Source organism: Castor canadensis, chromosome 3, assembly GCF_047511655.1.
Source record: "Castor canadensis chromosome 3, mCasCan1.hap1v2, whole genome shotgun sequence".
NCBI classification, from domain to species: Eukaryota; Metazoa; Chordata; class Mammalia; order Rodentia; family Castoridae; genus Castor; species Castor canadensis.
The window spans coordinates 124,863,571-124,890,410 of NC_133388.1; the positions used below are offsets into that span (position 1 = coordinate 124,863,571).

The 26,840-nt window shown below is 38.2% G+C and overlaps 1 pseudogene; it reads right to left on the reverse strand.

Annotated features, from left to right (window-relative positions):
• Positions 1-3,220: 3,220 nt before the first annotated feature.
• LOC109698225 (small integral membrane protein 12-like) overlaps positions 3,221-26,840 on the reverse strand; it is a 30,442-nt pseudogene continuing 6,822 nt past the window's right edge.

Sequence of the window (26,840 nt, forward strand, 5' to 3'; positions counted from 1 at the left end):
TGCTTTGAACTATTCTCACATTTCTGAAAAACAACTTAGGCAACATTACCATCTATAGCAAAGCTAATGGGAGTACATAGTTTAGCAAAGTGTGTTAGTTTTCCTTGTGAGACAAAATACCTGAGAAAACAATTTAAGGGAGGAAGGATTTATTTTGTTTTGTAGTTTCAGTCTATGATCAACTAGATCCATCCATGGGTGAATTGATAAGGTTAAAGACCTCATGATCCCATCACCTGTCAAAAGCCAATATGCTGGCAACCAAGCTTTTGATACATGAACCTACAGGGGACATTTTTAGATTCAAGCCATAACACTACATGACCTCTAAAACTGATGACAAGTAACCTAAAGCATGTGAAGCTCTAAAGTTTCCCCCTTAGTTTTGTTTCTAACCTGCTGTTCCTCAGTCCTCATGCAGACACTTCTACCTATGGTCCAAGATAGCTGCTCTGCTTCCAGCCATTATTGTCACATTCCCACTGGCAGAAAGCAAGGTAAAAAATAAAAAATAAATAAACCCACATACCTTTCCTGTAAGAACATTTGTAGAAAATTACATTTCCCACTTCTTGTATCTCCTACTAACTAAAACATAGTTTTCTGTAAATTTTGTTGGAAAATGTATTCTGAGTGGCCATGTACTCAGAAAATCAAGGAATGTACTAAGAAAGAAGAGGGAGAGAATAGATGATAAGAGATAACATTGTTCACAGATTCACTTTGTTATCTAGTAGTTTTTAATTTTCTCCTGGGGGGGGGGGAGGGCAAGTAGAATGATAGGGTAAATTCAACTGTGATATATTGTAAGAACTCTTGTAAATGTCACAGTGTACCACCAATACAACAACAATATGATAGTTTTTAAAATGATTTTTAAAAATAATAAAATAAACTTCTTGAATTTCTACCAGTATTTTAGCCAATTTTTTAAGGCTTACATTTTTTTTTTCTTGGCAGTACTGGGGTTTGAACTCAGGACCTACACCTTGAACTACTGGACCAGACCTTTTTTGTAATGGGTTTTTTTGAGAGGTCTTGTGAACTGTTTGCCCAGGCTAGCTTCAAACCTGGATTCTCCTGATCCCTGCCTCCTGAGTAGCTAGCATTACAGGCATGAGCCACCAGCTCCTGGCTGATTGATGCATCTCTTAAAAGACGTATCCTTAAGTATTGTGTTATGCTTAAGGTACAACTACTAATAGTTAAGAAGGACTCTGAATAAAGCCACAAATAAATAAATAAATAAACCTGTTTTGAAACAAAGAAATTAACAACTTTCTTATTCATTCATTCTGTGCTCACTGAAGGGAAGTTTATAGTGACAGAAAAGGCAGCAGAAAACATGACATAGCCTAAGTTTCCTTTAAGCCGTGTTTCTCAGCATTTCCCTGGTGCCACAGCAGCTTCTCCTAAGAATTTACTACAAATGTAGATCATCCCAGAACATAGTTATTGAATTAGAGACTCTAGAATTAGTATCAAAGTGTGTATGTGTGTGTATTTTTTTTTCCAGTACTGGGGCTTGAACTCAGGACCTACACCTTGAGCCACCCTTTTTGTGTTAGGTATTTTCAAGGTGGGGTTTCACAAACTATTTACCTGGGCTGACTTCAAACCATAGTCCTCCTGATCTCTGCCTGCCAAGTAGCTAGGATTACAGGTGTGAGCCACCAGCCCCCAGCCCAAAGTATATATTTTAAAACACAATGACAGCAACAACAACAAAAAAAGAGCACTTCTTTATTTTGAAGTAATTTGGGGTTTACAGAAATGTTACAAAGATAGTACAGACAGTTCCTGTATATCCCTCTTGCAATTTCCCCTAATATTCACTTCTTACGTAACCAGGGTGTGTTTGTCAAAACAAGGAAATTGCTCTTGGTACAATATTATTAACTACAGACTATTAGTATTTCTATAGTCTCCCTAATAATGTTCTTTTTCTGTTCCAGTGTTACACCATGCGTCCTTAACCTTCTCCAATTTGTCTTCCTTGGTCTTTCCTTGTCTTTCGTGATAATAAAAATTGTAAGAGGCCATTGTTTTAAAACAAGGGACCCCAAAAGACCAGATTAAAAATAAAAATGGAACCACTCATGCTTAAATCCCACATCACAAACTGATACTAAAGTGTTTATTTTACCCTCACAGAAATCAGCATTAAAGATAACAGCAAACTTTCCTAGGCCAGTTTCATTGCCATGATAATGAAGCTCCCTCAGCTTTGACACTTATAGAGAAAAGATAACCCAATGTTAAATGAAATTTCCTTCCTTCCTTGTTTATTTATGTTTTATTTGTTTGGCTTTGGTTTTGGTTTTTGACATGGGGTATCACTGTGTAGCCCAAGCTGGCCTCAAATTCATGTTATTCCTGCCTCCCCAAGCTACTTCCTCCTCCTCCTTCTCCTCCTTTCCCTCCTTCCCCTCTTCCTCCTCTTTTATAGTTCTCAGAGAGCCTAATCACCAGTGGCTCATGCCCATAATCCTAGCTACTTAGGAGGCAGAGATCAAAAGGATCTCAGTTCAAAGCCAGCTCCCAGCAAATCCTGAAAATAGCCAACACAAAAAAATGACTAGCAGAGTGGCTCAAGTTGTAGAGTGCCTGCCAAGCAAGCATGGAGCCCAGAGTTCAAACCTCAGTACCTCAAAAAAAAAAAAAAGTTCTCCAAGTGGAAAACAATGATGTTTTCAAACAAATCTACCAAGCATCTGTTCCTCGCTTGCCCCAGGTGTATAACCTGAATATCCAAGAACAGAAAAACACTAAGCTGACAGGACAGGATTTCAAGAACAATAAGCACAAAGAATCAGCCAAACTAGTAAAGAGAGCCGGTTTCCCAAAGCAAACTTGAGCTGTACATTTAGGATCCTTCCTAAAGGCAGCACCCAAATCCTAGCCATTCTCAGTTGAGGCCAACCCAATTTCCTCAGGGAGACTGACAGCCAAAGTCCATTTCATAATACTCTTCCCAGCAGTGGATCCATAAGCTCAGAAGTCTAAGCATTTGTGGCCCCCAAAGGACAGATGTGGCCTTCTTTGAGACCCTGAACTGCTACTGTGTCTGCCTGGCCATAAAGGAGCAGCAGTTGCGGGGCGGGGGGGAGGCTGAGAACTGCAAGAAAGGTCAGAATAAGCAGGAAATAGAATGTAGTGTGGTTTGGGGTCTGGATTGGTGTGGTAGCAAAATCAGTCATGGCCTACACAAGAACCACTATTAATTCTTTTCTAGGCAGTTTCTATTCAAAAGAGTATTGAGGCAAATTTGAACTTGTCCCTGATGCTCTTGCCCAGCAGCAGTTCTTCTGACTTTTAATATTCAGGGCACTCTGAGATGCTCTTTCCTCCACAGGCTGGGGATCCTTTCCTCTTATGAACCATTCCTGGTGGTAAACCACAGCCCTGACCACAAAGGCCACAGGAAATGTGTCATAGAGAGCATAGGTATACACCACCGTGCAAAACACAGGCCACGTGACATCTCAACCCGTACTCCTCAGTCTGGCTTACATTTTCTGCCAACTAGCCTGGTTACTTGCAGCCAGTGGGGCATAAAGGGTTATTTTTCTGTTGTTTTGTTTCCCTTTCCTCTCCTTACAAGGGAGGAAAGTTTGTGTCAAATCCCAGGGAGAGAAGAAGTTGGGGAATTAAAGAGGAAACAAGGTTGGCCATGAATGAATGAGTTAGTAAATGGTGAGCCTAGGTAATAGGTCCCTCAGGATTTATTAGAAATTTTCCATAATAAAAAATTTTTCAAAGAATAATCAGGTTATAAAAACAAATATATTATAGTTAATTCTTGTTTTCACAGCCATTTGGCTCTATAATGTCATTTCAAAAACTGAATTAGCTACCACAGAACTATTGTTCCCAGGAGTGATATAGGGTTATGTTCCTTCAAGCCTTCTAGTCACAACATTTGTACCCATGGATCAATTATGTAATCATATTTTATTAGTGTTTCTGTTTAAAGACATCTTATTTAATATAAGCTGTTGATTCACTAACATTGAACTCATAAGTCAACAGCCCTGTAACCCCTGCCTGAATGAGGCTTACCTAACATACTTATTTTCTCTATAAGCACATCACAGCCTCTTGGACTAGGATAAACAATGAAATCACCAAAAAGTACAAAGACGTGAAAAATGTGGCACTAAATACAACACAAAAAGGAAACTTGTTTATAGCATATGATCTAAGACACTTCTGCAGGTTGGCTCACACCTGTAATCCCTCCTACTCAGGAAGATCACAGTTCAAGGCCAGCCCTGGCAAAAAGTTCATGAGACCCTCATCTCAACCAATAGGTAAGTGTGGTGGTGTGCACCTGTCATCCCAACTACACTAGAAAACACAAATAGAAGGATCCAGGTCTAGGCTGGCCTGGGTTTAAAGTGAGACCCTATCTCAAAAATAACCAATATAAAAAGAGTGGTTCAGGTAGCAGTATGCCTACAATGGTAAATGTGAAGCCCTGAGATCAACAACCACAGTACTGCAGAAAATTAAATAAATAATAAAAGATCTAAAATAAGACACAACATTGCCTGGTTCACCCCATGTGCAAACAAGCTCTTTCTTCAGTAATACAGAGGCTTTGCCATGCGTATATATGTCTGTGACCATGAAAATATTGGAGTGTTGATTTGGGAGCTGCAAATAATTTTTAGTTAGCAAGTACATTTATGAATACAGAATCAGCAAATAATGAGGTTCTGACTGTATTTAAATTGAAAAGCATATTGGTTGACACAATGTAACTACAACTAAGTGTTCCTTCTTGGTAATACTGGATCATTTTAACACATTTTTTATTTTAATGGACACATCACAATTGTGTGTATTTACAGGGTATGATATAACATTTCTTTTTTTTTTTTTTTTTTGCTTTTTTTTTCTTTTATTATTCATATGTGCATACAAGGCTTGGGTCATTTCTCCCCCCTGCCCTCACCCCCTCCCTTACCACCCACTCTGCCCCCTCCCTCTCCCCCCCACCCCCTCAATACACAGCAGAAACTATTTTGCCCTTATCTCTAATTTTGTTGTAGAGAGAGTATAAGCAATAATAGGAAGGAACAAGGGTTTTTGCTGGTTGAGATAAGGATAGCTATACAGGGCATTGATCACATTGATTTCCTGTGTGTGTGTGTTACCTTCTAGGTTAATTCTTTTTGATCTAGCCTTTTCTCTAGTTCCTGTTCCCCTTTTCCTATTGGCCTCAGTTGCTTTTAAGGTATCTGCTTTAGTTTCTCTGCATTAAGGGCAACAAATGCTAGCTAATTTTTTAGGTGTCTTACCTATCCTCACCCCTTCCTTGTGTGCTAAAGCTTTTATCATGTGCTCAAAGTCCAATCCCATTGTTGTGTTTGCCCTTGATCTAATGTCCACATATGAGGGAGAACATACGATTTTTGGTCTTTTGGGCCAGGCTAACCTCACTCAGAATGGTGTTCTCCAATTCCATCCATTTACCAGCGAATGATAACATTTCGTTCTTCTTCATGGCTGCATAAAATTCCATTGTGTATAGATACCATATTTTCTTAATCCATTCGTCAGTGGTGGGGCATCTTGGCTGTTTCCATAGCTTGGTTATTGTGAATAGTGCCGCAATAAACATGGGTTTGCAGGTGCCTCTGGAGTAACCTGTGTCACAGTCTTTTGCATGTATACAATGTGTAATGATCAGATCAGGATAATTGGCATATCTATCATCTCCCTATGTTGTGAACATTCAAAGTCCTCTCTACTAGGTTTTTAAAAATATTCAATTAATTATTGTCAGTGTTTCTCATCCAAATGCAACCCTGGGACTATTAACCATCCTTCCTCCATCCCTTCCTCTTCCAAATACTGGACTACTATGCCAGGACCACTAGTTCACACCTGTAATCCTATCTACTCAGGAGGCAGAGATCAGAAGAATCAAGGTTCAAGCCAGCCCAGGGAAATAGTTCTTGAGACCCTATCTCAAAAAAACCCATCACAGAGCTGGCAGAGTGACTCAAGTGGTAGAGCACCTGCCTAGCAAGCAGAAGCCCCTGAGTTCAAAGCCCAGTGCCACCAAAAAAAAGGGGGGGCGGAGGGAGGGGACTGCTAAGCAAAATTTTATGAGTACTATGGTTTTGTGAGTTAAGTAAATTAGAAAATTATGTGTAGACTAAACAAATATATCATATGTAGCCAATTTAAAAATGTGTTAAGTAAAACAGAAAGTTATATTTAACCTCTTAGACTACGAGAAAAGCAGATTTAACCTAAATGTTTTGAAATTACATTTTGTTAATACTAAATCTGGCATAAGCTCAAAAATGAACTATGTGTTATTAAGTGAGATTTGTACACTCTTGAATTTTATATATCTATCAAATGAAAGAGGTTTTTTTTAATTTTTGTTTTTTGTGGTACTGCTCATTATACTCAGGGCCTCATACTTTTCATTCACCACTTGAACCATGTGCCAAGCTCTATTATTATTTTAGTTGTTTTTCAGGTAAGGTCTTGTATGTTTGCCCTGAACTAGCCTTAGACCATCATCCTGCTGCCCACAGCCTCCTGTGTAGCTGGGACCACAGGTGTGCACCACCACTCCCTTGGCTTGTCTGTTGAGATAGTATGGTCTTGCTAATTTTTGTCCAGGATGACCTTGAACCACAATCCTCATGAATTCCACTTCTCTAGTAGCTGAGATTACAGATGTGAGCCACTGTGCCTCACCTTCAAATAAAATATTTTAAGAAATATTTTAGCCTGGGCACAATGGCATGTGCCTATAGTCCTAGTTAGGGGAGGCTGAGGCAAGAGGACCACTTGAGCCCAGAGTTTCAGAGCCCTAATTAGAAAAAACAAAGCAACACTCTGACTCTTTGAAAAGAAAAAGAAAAAAAAAAAAGCAAACAATTTAAAATAGAAATGTTCAAGAATTCCTGTTGTATTTTTCACAGGTAATTTTTTTGAAATTAAAAGCTTCAAATGAAAAATCATTGATATTTCTACAAAATGTAGATAAACCATAAAATTAGATTTACATGGTAGGAGTACAAGCAGACCATGCTTTTAAAAATCATCAAAATATCAGAAAAATCACTGGATTTTGAAAACATCAAGTATACTAAATATTGTTCGATGAAACTGAGCATTTAAAGTTCCTAAAACTGACCAACTTGTGCATGTTAATAAATTTGTATACCCTTTTCTCTTATTTATCTGACTATTGTCAGTTCATTTCAGAGAACCTTCAAGGGGTAAAGGGAAGCACTTCCTTTTGTACCTACATGATTAAGATAAAACATGCCTATATTAACACCTTTAGTTGGGCTGGGCATGGAGGTACATGCCAAATATCACAGCACTTGGGAGGCTGATGCAGAAGAATTGTGAGTTTGAGGCCAGCCTGGGCTACAGGACAAAACACTGCCATATTAATTAATTAACTAACAAACAAATAAATAAATAAATCTTAGTTGGATAGTGATGTATAGTTTTTAGGACTATTTTGGCATATATTCTATATGAACATTATCTTAATCCTGTAAGGCAGGACAAGTAATATATACCTGTTTGCAAAAGAATAAATTTAGACTTAGTTGTAACAGTAAATGAAAGAATGGTGCAACTAAAATTAGAAGCAAATTTTTGGATGGTTAGTCCAGTTTTCTGAACAAGCTTTAGGTAACTTTTTGGAAAGGCCTCTCCAGGCTTTCCAAAACAATAAAATTCATGTACTACATGCCATAGGAGTTTAAGAAATCGGTAGCAGTGGACCTTAAGGAGTGGATGACATTTATATGGGCAGTGAAAAGGAAAAATCTAAGTAGTGGAAACACAGTGAGAAGAATCATGAAAACAGAAACTCAGCACTGATGTTATGGAGAAAGGGAGGTGGCAAGAATCCTGCAATCAAAGATTTGTGAAGAAATGCTAATTCCCCAGGGTAACTTTAGGAGAAATTTGGCAGAGATGTCTCTTTCTTCTTACTCTGACCCCTTGTACCTCTGAGAAGGAGTAAGATACTAGACAAGAGAGCTCTATCTCAGGGTCACAGGAGCATGGCCAGGGGAGGTGAGCTTAAGGCCCACTTCAGTGCAGCTGGAAGGTGAAGAAGAAAGGTAGTTGTTCTTCTCTGCAGTTCCAAACCAAAGCACTGCTCAACTCTTCCTGTGGCCAGAGTGGCCAATGGGCTGCAGAGAGGAAAAGGATCAAATGCATGTAACTTAGAAGACAGAAGCCAGAGGGGTCAATTCAGGGACTGCAGCTCCTTTTGCCACTATAATAGTGACAGTGCACTGGTAAAAAGGAGAGTGATATTGGGCTGGCAGAGTGGCTCAAGTGGTAGAGTGCCTTCTTACCAAATGCAAGGCCCTGAGTTCAACCCCAGTAAAGCCTCCCCACACCACAAAAAATAGTAATAGATGAATAATTGGCAGTGGTCCACACACCTGAACAAGAGAATTACAAACTATAGTAATACCTTGGGGCACAAAAGGTGCATTTAAAAAACTTAAAAATTTTTATTAGTATATTTCATTATGACATTTTCATATATATATATATATAGAGAGAGAGAGAGAGAGAGAGAGAACCAAATTGAGGTTTGGTTCATCCCCTCCACTATTCTCCTTTTTTTTTTCTTTCTTTCTTTTTTTTTATATAGTACTGGGGCTTGAACCTCACCCTATTGCCAAGTAGGCACTTTACCACTTGAGCCATTCCTTTAATCCTGTTTTTATGCTGGGTTTTTCAAGATAGTATCTCATGAACTATTTGCCCTGCTGGCTTTGAACCACGATCCTCCTAATCTCTGTCTCCTGAATGGCTAAGAATATAGGTATGAGCCACTGGCACCATTCTTCTTCTTGTCAAAGTAATTTCAAGAACATATTCATACATACATAAAATATCCAGCCATATTCACTGTCCTTTACCCTCTTCATTTACCCTCCCCTGGAGCTACTTAGCAACTCAGGTGAAAATAGATTTGGGAGCAACAGTTCCCATAATTCTGTACAGCAGTGCTCAATATTTCAATCCTTATTCTACTTTCAGGAAAGGGCAGCTGGCAGAGTGGTCTATTTATTTGTGCAGGCTGATCTGCATAGAATTCCTACTTTGCCTATTGACATTTTCCCATTCTTCAAGGTCCAACTGTTACATTTCCTGTAATGGCTTCTCTGATCTTGCCTGTCAAGATTAATTATCCTATCCTCCCAACTTTCTGAGTACTTTTCAAACAAACTATTATATCATTCTAACTCATAAATATGATTATGAGTGCTTATCATATGGCTGATGTATGCTAAGTAATTTACATATGTTAATAAACTTAGCACTCACTGCAAGTATATGTTCATGAAACAACTGACATTTGGAGATGTTTGGTAACATGCATAAAGTCACCTGGGTACTATGCTGATAAACACTCTCATGTTGGTGAGTAATGGTGTAACAAGGACTCTAATGATAAGAATTCTGGTGTAGAGATTATTGAAGGTTTCACAGGGCCAGGGAGGTGATATATAAGAAATTAAGAAAGCAGGCTCTGGAGTAGAACCCCCTGAGTTTGTACCCTGGCTTTAGTATTTAGTGTGACCTTGGGCTAATTCTTTGCCAGCTCTGTGCTTTCATTTTATACCTGCCTCTTGAGGTTCTTGCTAAGATTAAGTGAGCTATAAGTATGTGTAATGCTTGACACTGTCCCTGGCACATGGTAGGCATCAAATAAATGTTGTGGCTATCACTGTAATCATAAAATATTAAAATGTGCCAATATATCTGGCAAGAGCTCCAGGATTTTACTAAGGAAATCCGTGTTCATGTCCTGCTCAGGTTTGAATATGGTTTGTCTCCTCTGAAACTCATGTTTGGAATTTGATTTCATTGGAGCAGTGTTGGAGGTTGGACCTAATGGGAAGTGTTTGGGTCAGAGGGGTGGAATACTTATGAAGGGATTAATGCTTTCTTCCAGGAATTGAGTTAGCTGTCATGGGAGTCTGGCCTTCTTTCTCCCTTCCAGGTTCACCTGCTCACCCTTTCACAGTTCACTATGAGTTAAAATAGCACATGAGCCTCACAAGATGCAGCAAACCAATCTTGGATATTCCAGTTTCTAGAATCATGGCCAAAAAAATCTCTTTTCCTTTATAAATTATCCAGTTTCAAGGATAACATAAAAATGTAAAAGACAAAAAAAAATCCAGTTTCAACTATTCATAAAAATTACAGCAGCCAAAAATGGACTGAGACAAGTCCCAACTCTACCTTTTTAGAAGGCATGTGTGGTACAGGTATTTAACACTCTCAATGCCACTCTGTTAAGTTTTAAAGTAAAGGACCATGGATTACAGTTGTTTTGAGGATTGAATGAGAAACTGCATCCAAAGATACTTTGTTTGGGTTGGGGATACAGCTCAGTGGTAATGTTCTTGCCTAGTATGCATGCACCCCCCCCAAAAAAAAAAACTTCATGAAGATAAATTTTATGAAGTTTTGTAAGTGCATTATAAATATACCAATAGTATTTATTATTTACTAATCTTTAAATATTTTGAGCATTGAATATGCTGCTGCATACATAGGTCTAAAAATTACTAAATCCAAAGTGGGAAATGGGTTGGCATTGTAGCTCAAATGGTAGAGCGCCTGCCTCTGCCTCACAAGCCTTAGGCCCTGACTTCAAACCCCAGGAACACATCCCCAAATTAAAAAAAAAATTATACAGTTAATGATAACTAATTGGCATATTTATTATTTTTTATCTCATTTTATGAGATGTTACTCACTAGGTGTTAGCTCATTGTATATAAAATAGTGACCATTGCTATTTTAACTATGACACTTTAGTCTTAAAGTCGCTAGAATATAGCTGCTATAAGTTGAATTGTTCTCCCTCAAAAAGAAAAAGACACTGAAGTCCAGAGCTGGGGTGGTAAATCGGTGGTTGAATGCATGCCCAAGGCCCTGAGTTCAATACTTAGCAACACTCCTAGAAACTTTAGGGAGAGGTATATTAAAGTTACAATGCCCCATACCACAGAGTGTAAGCTTATTTAGAAACAGGGCTGTTGCAGATGTAATTAGTTAAGATGAGGTCATACTTCAGTACAGTGTTCCCTTAATCCAATGTCTTAGGTGTTCATACAGGAGATGCAGATACAAAGGGAGAATACCACAGGACACCATGTGAGATTGGAGGAAGACTGATGGGCTGTAGCAGCAAACCTTGAGACCTCAAGGATTACCAGCAAACCATCAGCTAGGAAGAGGCAAAGAGAAATTTCCCCCACTGCAGGTTTTAGAAGCAGCATGGCCCTGTTTATACCCTGGTTTTTGACTTCTACTTTGTGGAACTGTGAGGCAATACATTTCTGTTTTTCCAAGCCTCCTAAACTGTAGCATTTGTATTGGCAGCCCTAGAAAATGAATGCAATAGCTTATTAATCTTTTTTTCAATGATATCATATTGTCTTAATTTTTTAAGAGGATATATTTTGGAAACTTAAAAAAAAAAAAAGTCAGATACTGGTGGCTTATGCCTGTAATCCTAACAACTCAGGAGGCAGAGATCAGAGGATCAAGGTTCGGAACCAGCCTGGGCAAATTCTTCCAGAGACCCTATCTCCAAAAATTCATCACAAAAAGGGTTGGTGGGGGTGGCTCTAGGTGTAGGCCCTGAGTTCAAACCCCAGTACTGCAAAAAAAAAAAAAAAAAAGAAATCACAAAATAAAGTGAGAAATAATAACAAAATACTACACTGGACCAAACCATAAGTTCAGAATTCTATGAGAGGCAGTGAAAATAGTGAGAATATGTGGATTTTTTTTTTTGAGAATATGTGGATTTTTAATTACATATCTGCCTTCAACTCCTTGCTGAGCTATGAGCCACCCAACAGCTGTAAGTAAGTTATTTAACAGTTCTTCAGTTTCCTCATTTATCACACTCACCTCAGGGTTGTTTTGAAGCACTTGTCCAATGCCTGGAGCCTAGCAGGGCCTCACTCAATGACAATTCTCTTTGAGATGCCAGTGGATGTTCTATACAACAGTATTGGAATTGCATTTTTCTACATTCTCACAGGAAGAATATGCAAATCATCCTAAATTTTCCTATAGTTAACCATTGGAAATTTTTCATTCAGGAGTTGTGCTAGTCAGTTTTTCACTGCCATGACAAAATACTTGTCATAAACAATTTAAAAGGAGGAAAGATTAATTTTGGCTCACTGTTTCAAAGGTTTCATTTAGTCCTTAGTGGACCGGCCCCCCTGCTTTGAGCCTGAAGAGAGGCAGAACATCATGGCAGACAGGACATTATGGAAAAGGGCAGCTCACATCATGACCAGGTGAAGCAGAGAGACAGACAGGAAGAGGCCAAGTCAAGATGCAATTCCCAGGGCCAGTCCCCGGTGACCTACTTCCTCCAGGTACACCCTTAAAGTTTCCAGTACCTCACAAAATAATGTTACCAGATGTCTGCCAAGGCCTCAATACATGAGCCTGCAGGGACATTTCATATATAAACCACAACAGGAGTCAAAATTTCCCTTTATGACTATGAAGCAAAATACTGACATTACAATATTTATCAATTTCCATCCAAACCCTTTCTTGACATTTCCTTTTTGCTTCTCAATCTTTTTTTTTTTTTCATTTTTAACAGGAAGTTACACTCTTCTGTTTGTACAAAGAAGGAATATCGCTTCAGAAAAAAAGAAGGGTGGAAAGAGAATTCCCTTCCTGGCTTTTGAGTTTTAGGAAGCAGAGGCATAAAGATAAAGTGAAGACAGTGAGATTAAAAAAAAAAAAAGATAAAGGAAAGAAACTAAGGAATAGATAAGAGAGTTGGAAAATGTTAGTAAGAATACTTTCCTCTCCTCTATTTTGTTTTTCACTTCCTCTTTTTACATCTACACCGTCTGCAAATGAGAATACCCAAGGTTAAAGAGTCTGGCAGGAGAGCATAGGAGAGCCCTGGAGAAAGAAGCTGCAGTGGCCTGTGCTTGGGTCCCACTTTCTTACTTCCGGGGGCCAGAGTGGACTTGGAGAAATGGCTTCTGCAGTAAACGCCAGAGCACATCTAGACAGCCTTGTTTGAAGTTTGCCAACCCCAGTTGCAAGTCCCCGGTAACAGAATGAATTCCACCAACCCACAAATGAAACCAGAGAGAAGTAGGAAGTCTCCAGGGAAACATGGTTGGAGCACTCCAAACGGTCACATGACAAGTGGATCTCTCAAGTAACAGAAAGGGCGGGTGGCATTGAGGATAGAGCTTCAATACGTTGGCTCCATATAATCATGAGAGAGAAAAAAGAGGAAGTTACTGACCTAATTGACCTAGACAAAGTTTCTACCAACCTCTAAAATGATGCCATGAAACAGAAGTTTAACTGTAGGTATTAAGATATATTTCTTGCGTATGTGATTTGTAGGTAGAAATTCAGGCCTACTATACCCAATTTATATGTTTGCCCATGAAGCTCAATTAATTCAATTAGTGTTTACTGACTGCCAATCTGTGCTGGGCAGTGTGGTTTTCTACAAAGTCTAGTGGGCAGGCAGTTCTTAAAAAATAATTGCAAGTCAAGGAAATGTTATCAAAAAGGAAGGAAGTACAGCAGAGTATATTGCAAAAGTCTTTAAATTTTATAGTGGTATCATATGATAAATGCCTCCTGGAGGAAATTGGGTTAAAACTGAAACACAAAAATAAGAAGAATCCCCAAGTTGAAATGTGAAAGGTAGAATAGCAGAAGGAAAGAAGGAAGAGCATGTTTCAGAACTGAGAGAGCCAAATCCAGTACAGCTAGAATCTAGAGGTCAAAGGGAAGAATAGTGACATTTTATTATATTATTTTAGATATTGTCTTACTTTTAGATTGCTGTTATATTATTTTTTTGCTAGGTAAATTGGCTAAAATATAAGCTAAAGTAACATATTTAGGTTAAAAACAGGGAGAAAAAGTATAGCTATTATTTAAAATGGCATTCTATCACAATGCTCCAAATTAACTTGCAATAACTGAGAGTTGGAAAGTAAAAATATTTTCACTCTTACACTTTGTGCCTATTTCTAGATATTATCTGCAGCTATACATTGTGTCTAGATGGGGGTTCTCTTAAGGTTTAAGGGACTAAATGCTCTATAATTATGTCACTTTCTTTCACAACATTTTATGGTGTTTACAAGAATAAATAAATTCAGAACTTGATTGAAACCACTTCCATTGGAACTCATTATATTTCAAATGTTTCATTGGATCAAAGTACAACAATTTATTTCTGGGTTGAAGGTCTCTAGTAACACATTTATTTTGTGATATCTGTGTGGATTGGACATTTACAGTTTAAAATGCATTCTGACATTACACTGATAAACACCATGGCTTATCTAAGGGTATATGTTCTATAATGTTGCTGAGTTAATTTATTCAGTCTTCAACTATTTTTTTTTTCTTTTTGGCAGTACTGGGGCTTGAACTGAGGGACTCACACTTGCTAGGCAGACACTCTACCACTTGAGCCACTCTACCAGTGCTCTTTTGTGTTGGCTATTTTCAAGTTAGGGTCTTGTGACCAATTAGCTGGAGCTGGCCTCAAACCCTGATCTCCTGATCTCACTCTCCCAAGCAAATAGCTAGGATTACAGGTGTGAGCCACCAGTGCCTGGCCTAAGTCTTTGACTTTTGATTGTCCTTGCTTCCTAAGGGATCAATCTTGTACTTTCTGTTTGGATATTTCCTGCTTTTTTCCCTGTGTTCCACAAAGTGTTAGTTTACCAATGTTTATCTATTTTACTATTAAATGTCTCTCAAATATGTCACTTTCTCACCATTCTCACTACTTCTTTGGTTTCTGTTCCCGTCGTTTTCCACTTAGACTGATACCGCTAAACTTCTGCTCCTAGCAACCATCCTCCACCGCTGTTTGACTTTCTGATTTTGTTGCCATACTTCCCTCCTTAAAAATCGGGTGCCAGTAGTAATCCTGGCTACTCAAAAGGCAGAGATGGGGAGAATTGTGGTTCAAAGACAGTCCAGGCAAGACCTGGGTTCACAAGACCGTACCTCAAAAAAACCCATCACAGAAAAGGGCTGGTAGAGTGTGACTCAAGGCGTAGGCCCTGAGTTCAAACCCCAGTACCACAAAACAAACAAACAAACAAAACTGTCATGGTTACCCCTTCACTTAGAGCAATTGTCTTTAAACTTGTAACCAGAAAAACAATTTTGAGCATCCATCCCTATTGCAGACCAAGTTACCTTTATTTCATATGCATTTGTATTACTGTATTATCATTGGGTGTAGCAATATAAGAAGAAACTTTTGAAATATTAACTAAAGTAAAATAAATAGAAATTATATTTTCCTCACACTAGAATATCCACATTAAGTTTGTCCACTCTGTAAACATGTCATCTCATGTTCTTCTCCCTAACTCTCACAAACTCATATGCACATATGTTCCTACCTTTTAGCCACAATGGATCTCTTCTAATGCTCTCTGAGTGTACTACCTTCAGTCTTATTTTTTGGTTTTTTAAAAATATATTTTTACATTGATCTACCATTTGACCCAGCAATACCACTCTTGGGGATATACCCAAAAGACTGTGACACAGGTTACTCCAGAGGCAACCGCACACCTATGTTTATTGCAGCACTATTCACAATAGCCAAGTTATGGAAACAGCCAAGATGCCCCACCACTGACGAACGGATTAAGAAAATGTGGTATCTATACACAATGGAGTTCTATGCAGCCATGAAGAAGAATGAAATGTTATCATTTGCCGGTAAATGGATGGAATTGGAGAACATCATTCTGAGTGAGGTTAGCCTGGCCCAAAAGACCAAAAATCGTATGTTCTCCCTCATATGCGGACATTAGATCAAGGGCAAACACAACAAGGGGATTGGACTTTCAGCACATGATAAAAGCTTTAGCACACAAGGGAGGGGTGAGGATAGGTAAGACACCTAAAAAATTAGCTAGCATTTGTTGCCCTTAACGCAGAGAAACTAAAGCAGATACCTTAAAAGCAACTGAGGCCAATAGGAAAAGGGGACCAGGAACTAGAGAAAAGGCTAGATCAAAAAGAATTAACCTAGAAGGTAACACACACACACAGGAAATTAATGTGAGTCAACTCCCTGTATAGCTATCCTTATCTCAACCAGCAAAAACACTTGTTCCTTCCTATTATTACTTATATTCTCTCTTCAACAAAATTAGAGATAAGGGCAAAATAGTTTCTGCTGGGTATTGAGGGGGTGGGGGGAGAGGGAGGGGGTGGAGTGGGTGGTAATGGAGGGGATGGGGGCATGGGGGAGAAATGACCCAAGCCTTGTATGCACATATGAATAATAAAACAATAAAAAAATATATAAAAATATATTTTTAAAATCTTTCCCTCTACCTGAAAATCTTTTTACACTTCCATTCTCTTCAGCTACTTCATTGACTAATTAATACAGATCTTCCAGGCTCATGCTTATTATTATCCTCAATGATACCTTTTTTTTTTGTGATACAATGAGAAAAGTAATTAATATACTCATCCTCAGAACTAAATTTTAAGCTTCTTTAGGGTAGAGGAGATCTTTGATTCAACCTTCTGTTCCCATTGCCTAACATGCTGTCATGAAATTATTTAATAAATATTTTGTAAACAGCACATAGTAGTCCTCTACTGTCCTCCCTTGTATTGATTGTTTAGGATCAATGCCATGATCCTTAAAGAAATCCTTGTTTGTTTGTTTGTTTTTCAGTACTGGGGTTTGAACTCTGAGCCTACACCTTGCTCACTCCACTATTCCTTTTTTGTGTTTGATATTTTTGAGATAGAGTCTCAAGAACTATTTTCCTGGGCTGGCTTCAAACCATGATCCTCCTGATCTCTGCCTCCTGAATAGCTAGAATAACAGGTGTGAGCTAACAGGACCTGGCTCCTTGTTTTTGTTAGGGTATCATCCACAAATTTTGCTGAAGTCTCTTACTAACCATGTATAGAAGATAGTTATCTTCCTCATTGAGTATGTGATTTGCTGATGCATGAAGTTTATTTCCAGATATAATGCCTGACTGTCAGCTCTTTAATGAGTAGATAATGAGTTTTCCTGATCCTTTAGGCCTAGGGCAGTATATATATGGTAGAGGTGAGGAACTTTTGATGTAAGATTTTTTATAATGCCCTAAGACAGAAGCAGAGCTGCCCATCCTAGGGATGCAGATGCTGGAGCACTGTATGTCACACTCCAGGATCCTGCATTCACTTTGGACTACTTGTTACACATTGTTCTGCTGCAGATCTTGTTTTATGGCATCAGGATTTCCCCTGACTCTAGGTTTCACTGCAGGTTGCAATTCTTTCCATGCTAGCATTTCTTATCCTTTTTTGTACATTACAAATAATTAGAGCCCAATACAAAATGAAGATTCTTGCCTCTCCCATTCTACCAGCTCATTCTGGGCCTTACCGGACTAGAAAATTTTTATAGATATGCATATGTATATGTATTCATACATATATTTACAGAGCATATTTGTTTCCTTATAGACCATTCTCTTCAGTCCAATACCCACTGATTGTATTTTTATTCTGTGGCAGATACCACACTAGCTTCTGAGAATAGAGTTGGATTAATTTCAGCTCTTGTATTATGAAACTTAAGTAAATACTTTAACATACCCAGGAGTGCATAGTGAATTAGGCAGACCAGTGATTGTAATTCACCATGAAATACAGAGTGGTAGACATGAAGTATAGCTGTAGATGAGAAGAAAGGAATGTTATCTCATTCAAAGACAACCCAGAAAAGCTTTACAAGTAAGGTAAGAGTTTTTGAGGATAAGTAGGGGCTCACCAGGCTGATGGGGGTTTATGTAAATTGTGTAAAAGTTTTGGGGGTACTGTAATAAGTAATGTATGAGTACCTCAGGGGATATATTAGAGCTTCTATATAAGGCGAAATACTAAATCTCCACTCATATGCCATTTCCCAGTCAGATTAGCAAATATCCAAGAATTTTACTAATCTTTTTAGTAAAATTTAATTTGATGAGGTTGAAAGGAAGTAGGCCTTCTACACTTCTGGGGGGAATGTAAATTAGAATAGTCACTAGGAATGTAATTTTGAAATAGCTATCAAAATAGCAAATACACATGTCTTCCAACAGTAGTACCCCTTCTGATACATGCACTTGCAAAATGTAACTTTTATCATCATTTGTAACACTGTTGAGACTCATGCCTCTTATTCCATGTATTATTTTTCATTCCTTTCTTATTGCTGAGTAGTATTCCATTATAAAGACTAAATACAGTTGTTCATTCATTTACCAGTTGATGGAGATTTAGATTTTTTTCCAGATTTAGGCTACCATGTATAAACTTTCATCTATAGATTTTTATGGCATTTTCATTTCTCTTGAGCAATTATGTAAGAATAAGATAGCTTGGTAGTATGGCAAGTACACATATTTAAGTTCATAAAGAAGTCATTGAACTTTTTTCTAAAATGCCCATACTCTTTTGCATTCTCACCAGAAGCTTGTGAGAATTTCTTTTGAATTATATCTGTCATCACTTGTTACTGTCAGTGCATTCAATTTTAGACATTCCAGTGGCTGCGTAAAAATGGTTTTATTTTTCCCTCCAATTAATGATGTTGACCTTTTTTTGAGATAAGAAACTTGCTAAGTTGCCCAGGCTCGACTGGACCTTGCTTTGTAGCTCAGGCTGCGCACAAACTCAGGATCCTCGTGTCTCTGCTTCCTGGGTGCTGGGATTATAGATGTTCCTCACCATGCCCCGCTGAGGGTTTTTTGATTTGCTTATTTGCCTTCCATGTTTCTTCTTTGGTGAAATGTCTGATCAAATCTTGTTTGCTCCTATTAAGTGGATTGTTTGTCTTTCCATTCACTTCTACAGGTTCTTTATATACTCCACATAGAAACTCTTCATCCAATATGTAGTTTGGAGTTTCTTCTCTCAGTCTCTGCATCTCTTCTCCTTTTCTTCATAGTAGTGTCTTTCAAAAACCAGATTTTTTTGGGGGGGGTGGTGCTGGGATTTGAACTGAGGGTTTACACCTTGAGCCACTCCACCAGCCCTTTTTTGTGATGGAATTTCTCCAGATAGGGTCTCATGAACTGTTGCCTGGGCTGGCTTCAAACACCAATCCTCCTGATCTCTGATCTCTGATCTCTGCCTCCTGTAGCTAGGATTACAGGTGTGAGCCACTGAGGTCTGGCAAGGCCTGAACCTTTAATTTTTATTAAGTCCAATTTGTCAATTTTATTTTTTATGATTCATGCTTGTTAAAGCCTATCAAAGAAATTATGCCTTACTGGAACAAGTTTCAATTTTATCAAAGAGAATGACCTAAAATTTTTTTAAAAGCTATATGTACATAGCACTCAAAAATTATTATTTCTAGTAAGAACAAAAAGAATTTTTTATTTTATTTTTGAATTACATACATTAATCATATGAGATTTCCTTGTTATGATTCCATACATATGTACAGTGTTCAAGTGGATTTAATTATTTAATTCTTCTTTGTATCACACTATGAAATGCTTATCTATATTTTAAAATATAATTTATATATAATAAATAAATTTATAATGTATGCACTATAATTTAGAAAATTCTGATTTTGATGATTAGACATAATATATATATTGTTATATATAACATATATATTATGTCCTTGAACAAATTACTCAGTCTCCTGGGTTTCATTATTCTCACCTGTAAAATAAATCGTTTTGACTATATTATCTGCCCAATTTACTTGGAAATTCTTTTTTAATTTTTATTTTACAGTGAAAATGTTAGTAAAGTTTATTAGGAGAGTACACTTTCAATAGACTGAAAGCAGGTAGAGAGGGTGGAGGAAGTTATCAGAAAGAAAGAGCGGTCAAGAATGAGAATGACTGAAATCTCTTTGATTATTTAATTTTCCTCCCAAAGATCCAGTTTTTGGCCTCTGTCCTCACTTTTAAAATGATATTAACATTGGACTTCTTTTATAGGTTCAAAAATATGCATGCTCTTGTAAACTCATCTCATCTCCCTTTGCCTGAAGTCAATCACAAAATCACAAAAGTATCCTTTGAGGAAAAAAGTTTTCTCCATTGAGGAACAGGAGAGACAAGGAGAACCTTGAAGAGATGATGCCATTATGAGTGTTTGAGGAATGAGAAGAGGAACTTAAAGCAGAGGAGAAAAAAATAAAAGAAAGTAAACAAACAAAAACCACCCAGACATGGGCACTAACAACAGCATTTAATTAAAGAAAGAAATGGCAGAAGTTGGTGTTGGGTTGGAGATGTAAGAGATTATATGACTGAATGTTTGTATCCACTGCCCTCCCCCAAACTCATGTTAAAGTCTTGACCCTTACTTTGATGGTATGAGGAGGTCAAGCCTTTGGGAGGTGGGTAGTTCATGAGCTCATGAAGTATCGCTTCCACCACGTGAGGATACAAGAAGTCAGCAGTCTGCAACCCAGAATGGGCCCTCACTAGACCCCAACAATGTGGTTACCTTGGTTGCTTCGAACCATGATCCTCCTGATCTCTGCCTCCTGAGTAGCTAGGATTATAGGTATGAGCCACCAGCACCTGGACTAATATTAGAAGCTTTGACCTACATGCCCTGGTTAATGGAAATAAGAGCTTGACATGGAGCTGAAGGCCAGACGCCTGGTTGGTGCTCTGCTGGGTGATGCAACATCAAAGGGAGCCAGAATGTGCTGAAAAAAGCTGACAGCTGGAGGAATTCATAAAGACCATGTTGTGTGGAGAAGACATTCACAAAAAATTTTGCAAATTGAAATGATATGACTTATTTCCAAAGATAAAGTAAAATAAATCTCCTTAAACCATGCAGACAGAGATTCTTTAACAGTAATCCAGTGTAGCTGAAGACGTTGAGAATGAACCAGGTAAGTATTGCTGGCCCTGATAAAATGGGTTTTGCATCCATGGATTGAAAATATTTGAAAAAAGATGTGTCTATACTGTTTGTATAGACTGCTTTTCTTGTCATTATTCCCTAAAAAATACCATATAACAACTATTTAGATAACATTTATGTTGTATTAGGTATTATAAGGGATCAAGAGCTGTTTAAAGCAAATAGAAGAGGGCTGGTAGAGTGGCTCAAGTAATTGAGTGCCTGTCTAGCAAGCATAAGGTCCTGAGTTCAAAGCTCAGTACCACCAAAAAAAAAAAAAAAAAGAAAAGAAAAGAAAAACACCCTGACAGGCATGGTTACTCACCCCTGTAATCCTAGCTACTCAGGAGGCAGAGATCAGATGGATCATGGTTCCAAGCCAGCCCAGGCAAATAGTTCTGCAAGACCCTATCTCGAGACAACCCTTCACAAAAAAGGGCTGGCAGAGTGACTCAAGATATAGGTCCTGAGTTCAAGCTCCAGTACTAAAAAAAAAAAAGCATATAGAAGGTGGTGGTTCATGTATGTAATTCCAGCTACTTTGGAGGCAGACATGGGAGGATCCAGAGATCAGGGTCAGCCCAAGCAAAGTTAGGGAGATTCAGTCTCAAAACAAACTATAAACAAAGAGCTAGGTACATGACTCAAGTGGAGTCATGCTTGAACCCCGGAGTTCAATTCCCAGCACTACTAAAGAAATAAAAATAAAGCATATAGAAGGATGTGTGTAAGTGATACGCAAATGCTATGCAGTCTTATAGAAAGGTTTGAACATCTGTAGATTGTGGCATGCATAGGGTTCTGAGAACCTGTCCCCGAGGCTACTGAAGGATCTCTGTACGGAAAAGTCCTAAAGTTGCAGAATCTTAGGCAACATAAAGTTTGTCATTTGCTCTTCGATATTCCAGAAATTCAGAAGTTTTGTTTGAAAATCCAAGAAGATATCTTAGGCTATCACAAGAGAATGCTCCCCCCCTCCAAGAAAAAAACAGATCCTCTTCAAGACAAAACTTCAGGAGAAACAGGAAAGTTTCCTCAACATCTTGGGGACTCAGTAGAATAAATTAAAGAACAACATTATAATGAATAAAAACTTAATTTCATCAACTTCACAACTGTGGTGCACTTTATGGCACCTTTTTGTGGGGGGTACTGGGATTTGAACTCAGGGCTTTGTGCTTGCTAACCAGGTGTTCTATCTCTTGAGCCACACTTCCAAGCCATTTTGCTCTGGTTATTTTGGAAACGGAGTCTAGAGAACTATTTGCCCAGGCTGGTCTCAAATCACAACCCTCCTGATCTCAGCTTCTCTAACAGCTAGGATTACTGTCACTCAGGCTATCTGCAAATATTATGATTAAAGAAATGTAGCTAATTTGCTAGTCCTTCTGTGACCTACTGCTGATCAGTTGTGCATCTTTAGTGACTTCCTCCTATTCTGAGTAAAGCTTAGACCCCTTTTGCTGTAGGCTCCTCTGGTCTCTGATCAGAAGATTATCAAATTCTTTGTGTTCTTTGTGGAAGAATCCAGACAGTGCACATGTATGTAATAGAGTTTGTTAAAGGTAAGGGAAAAGCATTACAAAAAGCAATCGTTGCCCTATCTGGCTAGGTAGGTCAGGTAGGATGGAAGTACACACTGAAAAAAAGAAAAAGGAAAAGGAAAAGGAAAAAAGAAAAACAAAAAGAAAAATGGAAAGGGATCACAAAAAGCAATGGTGGTCCTACCTCACCAGGTAGGCCAGGTGAGTTGGAGAAGCAGGAAGCAGAGAGAGAGAGAGAGAGAGAGAGAGAGAGAGAGAGAGAGAGAGAGAGAGCTGTCCCTGTTTCAAGACATTTTAAGCTGCAGATAACCTGTTTGAGGAGAAAAACCTGGGCAATTTCTGAGCATTAATAATCAGTGAGTAGGGAGGGGTTTGAGCAGTCCCTGGGCTAGGGTGGTGGTTTTGGCTAGGGTGTGATCAATATGCATGTTTCTTTCTGAAGGATAATGGAGAGTAGAATCACCTCAAGGCTTTTCATAGCATTGGGCTGAGATAAAGGAGTTTAGGGTGAGGTCTGAAGAGTCCCTGGAACTTTCCCTATTTTTAGCCTGCTTCACTTTTAGTGTCTCTTCACCTTACGGGTGAATGAGACTTTGTTGCCATGTCATGTAGATTGGAATTTCAGGATCCCAAGCTCTTACCTATCTATGCTTTGGAAAGAAATTAAAAAAAAAAAAGACTTGAGAATCTGAATCTGACCTTCAGCATACTTCTTTGGATCATCTATCTTCCTGGAGAGGTATTAACCATCATTCAGACCCAAGTTTTTGGTAGGCTTCTCAGTTTTCATAGATGATGTCAGGCCTCTGAATTGTCTGATAACACATGTAATTTTTTGTTGTTGCACCACTGGAGCTTGAACTCAGGGCCTCACACTTGTTAGGCAGACACTCTACCACTTGAGCCACTCTACCAACCCTTTTTTATGTTGGGTATTTTCGAGGCAGTGTTTCATTAACTATTTGCCTAGGCTGGCTTTGAATCATGATCTCCTTGACCTCTGCCTTCTGAGTAGCTAGGATAACAGGTGTGAGCCACCTGTGCCTGGCAACACAAGTAATTCTACATTTAACTGATAGCACAGGAAATTTGCAGTTCAGGGAAGGTTAAGCATAAAATATCAATTAATTGTTTATTGAAGTGTTATCAATGTCTTAGCTGAGAAAAATAATATTTTGGAAAGACTGACCAGAAAATGTAGTGGATGCTGTGGACTATTGCCTAGTTCCCCCACCCCCTTTCAGGACTGATATACCTGTTTTTACCAGCTGTGTACACTACTGATAGTTCACAGCCCATTCTAGAAATTGCCCTCAGTTACAGGCTGCCTTACCCACGGTCACCTGCTCCCTTCCCCAGACAGTTTTGCATCCAGTTAGTGGTTTCTTCTGTCTTCACTGCTGAAGGGCAGTCCAGTGCCAGAGTTGACTCTGGGATTGACTGAAGCCCATCCTGCTACTGCATCACAATTCAATTTCTTACTTACCTGACTAGAGGCATAGAGTGCACACACCAATAAACTTTCTGGCTGCCTATCCCTAGCTCAGGTGCTGTTTCTAGAAAACCTGAGCTAAGACACAGTCCAGATATCCTTTCAGAAATTTTACACCCACTTGGGCATGAGTTGATTGTAAGAGAGGTGGATTTCTTGGTAGTTTACTATTGGCCACCACAGAATTTCTTACTTTAAAATTTTCTTTGAGCAGAGTGATGTCATAAACAACTGTCTGAAACTTATCGTAATTTCAACTCTAAATTTGTCATTATTTCCATAATTTCACTCCTAGGGAGTTTATCCTAAGGAAATAGTTGTTCTTTGGTAGCCACGAAAGATTGATTCCAGGACCCCCATGGATGCCAAAATGCAAGGCTGATGACTCTTAAATAAAATGGCATGATATTTGCATATAACCCAGTTACATCCTCCCACATGTTTAAAATCATCTCTCTAGATTCGTTATGGTATCTTACACTATGTAAATGCTGTGAAATAGTTACTATGTAATGCTGTTTGGAGAATGACAAGCAAAACAAGTCTGTACCTTCTCAGGACAGGTATAATTTTATTTTTCTTAATAGTTTCAACCTGAGGTTGACCGAATCAACAGATGAGAAACTTTGGGGTTTTTTTGTTTGTTTGTTTGTTTGTTTGTTTTGTTTGTTTGTTTTGGGTTGTACTGGGGCTTGAACTCAAGGCCTCACACTTGGTAGGTAGGTGTCGAGCACTTGAGCTCCTCTACCAGCCCTTATGTATATTTTGAGGTTTTTTTGATGGTACTGAGGTTTGAACTAAGGACCTCACACTTCCTAGACAGGCACTCTACCACTTGAGCTATTCCACCAGCTCATATTTTATTGTTTATTTTTTGGCAGATGTGGAACTTTTAAATATAAAGGTATTTGTATTAATTGTTCTTGAATGCAAGGATGTATATAGATAATTATCATAACAGTTTATAAGTAAGGAAATATCAGAAACTATTAATATTTACTATATAACATTAATTAAATTTTAGAAATTTAATGATATACTCATATTGCTTGATCTCTCTGGGTTTTTTTGTTTGGTTGTTTGCTTTCTTGTTTATTTGTTTGTTTTGGTGCTGGGGATCAAATCCAGGATATCAGGTATGATAGACAAGCACTCTACTACTGAGCTAAATCCTCAATCCTGCATATATTCTTTAATGATAGAATTGTGAGTGAGTTTCATCCTAATGTACCTTTTTATTTTGTAAAATACATGAGTATATATCAATTTATAAATAGAACAGTTGCTTTCTACTTCTAAATGAAATATACCAGTTTTCCTGTTCACCTTCAGAAGTGCTCATAATATATACTGAGCTGACTTTTTTTTTTGACAGTACTGGGGTTTGAACTCAGGGCCTTATGCTTGCTAGGCAGGTGCTCCACCACTTAAGCCCTCCCTGCCCTTTTTTTTAGACTGAACTGAGTTTTAAGTAAATCCTGGTTCACTTCACATTTTCCTATTTTTCCTGATAGAAAAAAATTGATTTCTTCTAAATTTCCACTAGGTGGTGCTAGAGTAGAATTAATGGACTTCCCCAACTCCCCTCTATCCTCGCCACTAGTTTTCAAATTTTGATTCTGTTTTGGAGTTCAAGGTGTTATTTTTTTCCCCTATTAAGTCTATTCACTGTGTCCCTACTGACTAATTGAAAAGATCAACTCACTGAAAATCTAGTCTGATTTAATTCAATACAAAGAAAGTGACATCTGTTCAATATGGAAAATGAGTTGGCTTATGCCAAATGATAACATAAGCACTGTTTTTTTGTAAACATTTAATAAGACATATATCTAACCCTTATAAATGTGAGGCCCTTGGAAATAACTGAAAGGATATGGACCATAATTTGTGAGCTACTAATTTACAATAGTACTTTTAGAAATTTTGATCAGTACTTTTACAACTATCTTTTTTTTTTTCTTTTGCAGGATTGGGGTTTGAACTGAGGGTCTCATACTTGCTAGGCAGGTGCTCTACCAGTTGAGTCACTCCTCCAGTCCTTACCCTCTGTCTTAACTTTCAGCTATTCTGCTACAGTAATGTAAAATTATGGCACACTGATGATTGCATGTACATTATTACCTATGACATTTAGAGCACTTTGTGCAAAAATAGTAACTTGAAATCTCTGCCTGTTCTCTGGCCCAGAGGTTCAGTAAGTGTTCCCATTTGTTGTATATTTGTCCCACAGGGATTTCTCTAACTCATGTCTACAGATGTCACAAAATATTCTTGTTCAGATATATACTGTTCAGATATTTTCCTGGTAACATTATTGATAAACACAAGCAAATTTTAATGTCATTAATTGTAATTTCATGACATTAGATTGATTCAGCAACTGAAAAATATGTCAGAATTTATTACTTGTGAATACATTTATGGAGTGTCTGTAAAGGTTTTATGTTATAGAGGGAATAAAAGGCCTTAAACATAGTCACCCCTTAATATCTTGAACCAGTGAATGTCACATTATATGGCAAAAGGGACTTTGCAGACATGATTAAATTAAGGATCTTGAGATGGGGAGACTGTTCTGGATTATCTGGGTGTGTCTGATGTAATTACATCAGATGCAAGAGGAGCCAAAGTCAGAGGAAAAGGTAATGCAATGACAGAAGTGCAGATTAGAGTGACATTCTTTGAAGGGGCCCAAAAGCTGAAGAATATGGATGATTGTTAGACTGAAAAGCACAGCAAGATAGACAAGGATATGGCTAAAGGCCAGCACAGGTTTATTCAGGAGAAGAAACTTGCAGAAGGGTCTCCAGCAGATGCTAGAGTCTATT